Source organism: Lepisosteus platostomus, chromosome 18 (genome assembly GCF_059453375.1).
Source record: "Lepisosteus platostomus isolate fLepPlt1 chromosome 18, fLepPlt1.hap1, whole genome shotgun sequence".
Classification (NCBI taxonomy): Eukaryota; Metazoa; Chordata; class Actinopteri; order Semionotiformes; family Lepisosteidae; genus Lepisosteus; species Lepisosteus platostomus.
In genome coordinates this window covers 10,225,626-10,232,905 of record NC_142628.1, presented here as the reverse complement: position 1 = coordinate 10,232,905, position 7,280 = coordinate 10,225,626, and the positions used below count along the sequence as shown (strand labels likewise).

The window sequence follows — 7,280 nt, the reverse complement described above, 5'->3', positions numbered from 1 at the left end:
GGTAAACCGAGAATTGCTTTTCTACAAGAAACTTTATTAAATGCTTCCTGAAAATCTAAACGTACCATATCATAAACTCGGTTAATGCTTTTCTTGATCAGAAATACCTAACATATCAGTTAAGCAAGACCTATCTTTTCTAAATGCAGGCTGACTTTCCCCTAGACTTCTGCTACCAGCTTAATAATGTTTCATTTTAGTTCTAATTATTGTTTCCATAACCTCTCATGTAGTAGAAGTAAGACCTTTTGGTGTATAATTACTCAGATTAGTTTTGTCACCCACTTCAGGTTTTATTGTCATCCTCCATATGGGGCTTCGTCTTCCAATTTAATTATTGCCCCCCAGCTAAAATTGTCTGTGCAATCCATGTTGTAACTAAGTCATATTTTGTCTTTCCTCACAACAAACAGAGCAGCAATCAGTGACATACAGCCAGGCCTTTTGCGAGATCATTGTTTCACGTCCAATTAAGAAGCTCAGTTCATTAAACAGCCTTCTCGAACAGACAGTAATCGCAATGAGAAATTAGTTAGCCTGGCTCTGAAGCAACGATTAATGACTTAATGAAATATTTATGTGAAGATGGCTAGAACAAACAACTTGCCTACTACTGCACAGAAGTGATTTGCATTATTCACATTTGAATTTACTTCTGAATTTTTTAAGAGCACAAAATTAGCTTTCTTTTTATCAATAATAACAGTGAAGCAAGGATTCCCTTGGATTGCTTAGTTTAGGTGTTATTACACCAGGATACCAAGAATTTCCTATTTCCTAGTGTGCTATAATGACGTGTTTTATGAGCTCTAATTAGTCCAATGTATCAGCATTATCTGTACTGAGCCCATTTCCTTGGATAGAAGGACTAATTATTTGGTTTCTGCAAAAAATGAATTAAAATAGGGGGAATTCACAGATATTATTTTAGATATTATATACATTCCTGTGTTTTATATAATGATGAACGTATTGTGTAGTATGGGAAAAATGTATTATTCTCATGAATTTTAATACTACATTTCCAATATATATGTAAAGAACGAAACTAATATGACACAGTTTAATGCAGCGTTGTACGTTTTTATGTTACAGATGCAGATACAAAGCAGTAAATTATTGTGATGGTCTGACAACTGTGAAAGCTATTACCATATTTTGCTGAAACACATGGGGAAATAATACAGGATTTACAGGGAAACTTGTCCTTTTCTTCTTCAGCAAAAACCAATGTTGCAGGAACATCATGGGCAGAGGGTTCTGGAGAAACATACAGTTCATTGTTGTTTAATATCAAAGAAAAAAGGAAAAATAAGGATAAAACAAAGTGTTGTTACATTTTAGTATTTCAAGGTTATGGAGACTTCCATATTATTATTGAGGGACGTCCTTAACTAAGTTTATAGCTCGGATATTATTTGCTAGATACTGTACATGATCTATACTTTAACGTCAGATTCCCATTATAGCTCTTTTTAAGGGAATTGTACACATTACTGAATTTTCCTGCCTCAATTGCTATTTTCATGAAACAGAATGGCCTTTTAATAAATAAAGAAAAAAGATAAGATGCAAATTAAGTGAAATAAAGATTAACACATTAAAGCATTTTTGGGAGACTTTACCCATGTGCAGGAAAGGTGGGACCAATTACAGCATTGTAGCAGTAACTCTGGGAGACAAGATAGATTTGCTATCTTGGCACATCCTAAAAATAATCTCTAACAGATGTTTTTTTTCAAAACAATTCTAGATATGAAGCACGTAAATTATTATTCCTAGTTACCCCCTACTCTATTCCTTCGGCATAATAAGAAACATTTTCCATTTGTTTGATTCTAATTTTCTCAAAGGCTTGGTATATAAAAAACTGAAAAACATCATGTAAAAAATGGGACTGTACAAAAATACATATTAAAAAATTGGAAATTCAAATCTATGCTTCATGACATTTGCCGGTTATGCGGCTGTAACAGTATACAGTAACTGCAGATATAGGTTTCAACTTGCTTTTATTCAAACGGATTCTGAGTGAGATTGTAAGGTTATTTAAAAGTCCTACGCTAAATGGCAAAATAAATCATTCGTATTGCTGTTGTGAGTTTAGTCATTTTAAACAGAAAAAAAGGGCGATAGCCTTTATTGTCACAGCAAAGCAGGAGGTTTTACAAATAAACCAAATTGTTCAATTTGATCAAATTAAAATAAGATGTGAAAAAAGAATTAGATTGCCTTGTTACTCTTTGGAAGCTGTGTTTAATTGCTAAAGTGAAAAGCAACACCTTTTTTTCTGAGAGTTTTATTCTTCGCTTGTAAGAAAACAGATGGGATTTATGATCAATTAAAACTTAGTTCAGGTTTTACTTTTAAAATAGCATCCATTGAACTGTATGGGAAAAAAAGTCAGTGATAGGGAATTAACATTATTTTGCATAGCAGAAGACAACCAGAAAGGTGGCCTTTGAAATGGTCTGATCTCCAGTGCATTCCTCCCAGCTGCAGGTAATGAAATAGCAACTTAGGGATTTGTACCTTAAGCAAGATACTACAGTACATTCAGATTGCTAAAGGACAATATCGAAATGATATAAATGTATTAAATAAATGGGTACAAATGGAAATGAAATCTACTAAATAAATAATAATTAAGTACGCCACTCCTGTATTATTAAATGCACACTTCATGGTCCCAGCTACTTTGATATGTAAAGAGAACATTAGGCACATTAAGCAACATCTTCATGACTGTTTCTACCAAACCATATCAAAATCAAATGATAGGAAGCATATAGAGTTTCACCATTTGAAGAATACATACTGCACATTATATACATACAATGCAGTTTGCTTGCTTTAAATCGTTTGAGCTAAAAGTCACAACTTGACTTTGACTTAAGCAAGAAATAGCCTTGGGCAGCAGTGGTTTCTGTTGTGACAAGATTATCTTCAGATGTGGAATTCAATGCTGATACACCTTTAGAGGAACGTGGAGAAATTCTCATCAGTCTGGAACGTGGGAAAAGATACTACAGGGGCTTGGGAAAATGAAGATAAGAGACTAGAAAAAAAGGGTATTTGAGTATACACCTTAATGAAAACATAGTGCATTTTACACTACAGAGACTAAAAATTAAATTCTGATTTAGTGTATGTGGACCGCATGATTCAAACTTATCTTCCTAACAATATTTCTTTATGACTGGCCAAATCAAACAATGAAGCTGATCAATTTCCACTGTTAGGACCTCAAAACCTATTACGAAACCAAATAAGCATCGGATAGTACTCTAAAGCACAGCAATGAAAACTACTGAATTAGTCCAGTTCATTAAAATCATTAATAGTCATGAAATGAAAGCCACCAGAGTCCAAAAGGCTTAATGCCCTATCCATATTAATTAGGCACTAGCAAATCTGAAGTGAAAAGCAGCAGCTCAAACAGCACACGCTTTGCAGAATTAGCAAGTGCTCTCTGCAGACCTCCTCGGATCTCAATTAAAATTCAGTTTAATTAAAATTGATCACATTAAGAAACTGATGTGGTTAATTAACTGAATTCCAGGAGTTCCTTCTTCAACATCTCACAGATGTATTGTAGAGCACCTCCCTGGGTGACAGCCCATGCATCCGAGGAAAAGGCGTATTTTTACTCTTTTAACCCTTTAGGAGCCCCAGGAGGGCAGTCTGGGACAATATGGGAAAGCCGACGGTGAGGTGAGCATGACAGACCAGCTCAGTTCGTCTCAAAGTTCGCCCCACGCTCAGAGACGGGAAATCGGCTCATTGTGCTCTGCAGCAAGCGTTAGCCTGAGACATCCCACACGTTACCTGCCGTACCTAGATGGCAAAATAATTTAATTAGAATTGTCCTTGGCATTTACAGCCGAGTGACAACAGGACCTACCATGTTTATGGATGTATTGTGAATTCACTGCCATTGAGATATTGGCAAGACTGCTAATAAGTGGGCAGTAAGCGGTTCTTGCTTATTGGCTTGCATTCTCTTAGTCATTTAATATTTAGCCTACGCTTCCCCCCTGTTCTGATTGACCTGTTTAACCTGCGTGCTCTTTTATTTCTTTCCCTGTACAACAAGCATTTTAATCTTAAGGCATGAAGCAGGGACGCCCATGAAGAGTGTCAAAATTAAACATTTCTTTAAACATTTTCTTTGTCAATTTTTTTTCTAATTGGTTTCCTGGCTACTGTGAGGCATGTGCCCTCTAGTGGCAACGCTACGTAATTGTACCGACGGAGGAAAAAACTCAGGAATCGGTGTGTAATTCAGTGTGGTGTGGAATTTTTTTTTGAATTTCAGATAACATAATCCACCACACACTGGTGGGGGGTCTCTGTTTAATGATTTCTCCTACAGCCATTAGAGGGAATTGATTGGGAAATCCTGCCACCTACTGGTCTACCATCACCACTGACAGCAGCAACCTGTGTTTTTTTTTCACTCCCCATCCCAGTACTGACCAGGGGCAGCCTTGCCTAGCTCGTAAGAAAAGATCAGAATGTGGTACCACTGCAGCATTGTACTGTACTGTAAGTGCTGTAAGAGTCTTGGCTAATCCAACACTGTTAAATGAGAATGTCTTTCAAATCTTATTTTTACAATTCAAGTTTTTAAAATTAAAATAATAATGAGCACAAGCCTCAGAGTTTTTTGGGGAAGACACAAAAAGTACTCCTAAAGATGCATGCAGGGTAAATGAGGCACATCTGTAAGGATGACTTAAAATAATTTTCTCTCATGAAAAGTAACAAAGATTCTACAGATTTGGCAATAAAACGTTTGGATTGTTAAAGTGTATGATTCAATTTCTTCTCCCTTTTTTGCACGCAGTATTGCTGCAGTAGATCTGACCAAGGTAATTTTAAAGACAGGTCTAATTAGTACACTGGTCCTTATGGACATACAGTACAGCACCATGATGAGCATTGAAGGTTAAATCAAGCTATCTTTGTGTCATCGAAACAAACAGCACACTGTCTAAATAAAAGTGCTTTCTGTTGTCACCCCACAATTTACAAGCAGACATCACAGGTCACGCAAATATATGACTCTGTTTGCCACCTCTAGGCTCCTCTTCCAGATATTAAATGGCAGCTAAATATCCTCATCCCCTTGACTCTCTGTCCCTGGTACTCACTTGCTAAGCATCAAGTAAACATCACGCTTCTGTCCTCACCCTAAACACTAATCTTGCCATTAATAAACTAAACCAATAAGCAGGGCTGTAATTATCTATAATTCCGAAAGCAGCTGGCAGTGCATACTTACAGGGTCTGCAGCTTGCAGTAATAAGAGTCAGGAGATTACAGAGATTTACATTCCATAATAATGTCTCCCATGTCTTTGGTGGTATTTCTGACCGTTTTCTTCATTCTGCTATGTGCAGCGCTTTCGAAATGCCAAGCACGCCAGCCACACTGAGGTTGACAGAGTACAGCGAAGACACTGTGCACACTGGACAATTCCTCCGCTTTTTTGCCTCCTGCAAAGTGTAAAAATTATGGATTTTGGCTGGCAAAATGACAGCAGTACAAATAGTCAATAGATAAAATGCTGACCTTTTGCTCACTCCACAGCCAACTCACAGCAAAATGAATACATTAATCATACCTGATTTAAGCAGGGTCAGAGCACACTTACAAGACTGGGTGTATAACGTGCATGTGGAAGGATTTCTAAAGTAAATCATCTTCTCCAGTCCTTACTAAAAACTGCGCTGTAAAATAGGCTTGGTTTTTTAAATACACAGTATTATTGTATGTACAGACCCCTCTGTATTTATTAACTTAGAAATGGTCTGTAAGTATACTTCATGTAACATCAACCTTGCGTGTGCATGCCAGACACAGTGTATTCTATTATCATAAAAAAATACTTTTCTAGGAACTTTACAGCTCCCAGCTGGACAAAGGCTGGGAAGGCATAACTTTCAATAAGTGTTGAGAAAATGTACCAGGGAATAAATATTGCATAGTTTGGGAATATAAACTTGAATGCACAGTCACATAGCACTCTAAAATCTTGCATTTAAGGGTTGAGAACTGACCTCACTGTAAGAATTAAAAGGATCCATTTATTTTTATTCTGATGTTTTTTTTTGCAAATTTTGTTCTGTCTTTGTCCTTTTCACATAACTGTGACAGTTTTTTTAAAAACTGAGCTCCGCAGCTCATAACATTTACTTACTGAAGGGTTGCTAGGATGTCAATACTGTTTAAAAACAAATTCCAGATCTGCACACCAACTTAATTCATTTAACTTTTTAAACTAAACCTTGCCCGTATTTTTTTCCAAAGTCTTTGTACAAGAAGATCTATAATTCCTTTATTACCACACCGCAACCTGAAAACTTTTCCATGTTCATTATTTGACAGTCTGTGCAATGCAATGAGAATCCTGGTCACAGTAGGCTAGTGACATTACCCAGGCGTAACTGCGGATGTCAGAGCCATAGAGCTCAAAAGTGCCTGTACTGAATTTTAAATGCTATTACCAGTATGATCATTACTAAACTAACTTACAAAACAATTCACCCTGTTAAATTTAATCAATTTGAAAATTTGAAATCTCTTTGGTGAAAATAAATGGGTTTCTTATAAAAATCATGCAGCACAATGTAACCAGTGAGAGCAAAAGCTTGGAACCTCATTAAGAGAGGAGTGGTTTTTAAATATTGCCAAATCACTTACCTGGAAATTACACTACTCTGTGCTCTTATAAATTAAGATAGCATTTTCTTAAACTACAGCAAAACAATGTTCATCTTCCCTTATCCTGAGTTTATTACTTGTTCATTCTCTTATAGAGTGAAAGGAGCTTCATTATCAACATGGTGGGTAAAAGGAATATCATATAAAATAGGGCTGTAGATAAAAGATGCACTGTCTATAATGAAGAGCTGGATTCTGAATTCCCAAGCACTGTGTAGTAAAAAAAGTGTATCCTTTTATTAGGTCAAAAGATTTATGGGTGAAATCACATAAAATTCCCATGATGTGCTTAGATTATGCTTAACCTGAAGAATTATGAGTTTGCTCCTGTAGTTTTTTATATACGTGTAGTAAATTTAATTCTCTAAGAACTGTAAGCATTTGCATAATACAGCATCTTATATGAATTTAAATCTCTTGAAGCAGTCTGCAGAAGTAATATCAGGAGTAAAGTTCAATGAAAACAGCTGCTAATGAGACCCTTGGAAGTACAGGTAATTAAATTGAACAAGACAGTATAACAGCATTAGCACAGACAGATTAACTGATCC

At 36.1% G+C, this 7,280-nt stretch overlaps 1 protein-coding gene across 1 annotated transcript in view; it reads right to left on the bottom strand.

Moving 5' to 3' along the window:
• Nucleotides 1–1,078: 1,078 nt before the first annotated feature.
• LOC148645638 (doublecortin domain-containing protein 1-like) overlaps nucleotides 1,079–7,280 on the bottom strand; it is a 108,762-nt gene continuing 102,560 nt past the window's right edge. The window contains exon 41 of the mRNA XM_088611146.1: nucleotides 1,079–1,260. The gene's annotated coding sequence lies outside the window, so the exon portion shown is untranslated. The remainder of the gene's footprint in view (nucleotides 1,261–7,280) is intronic.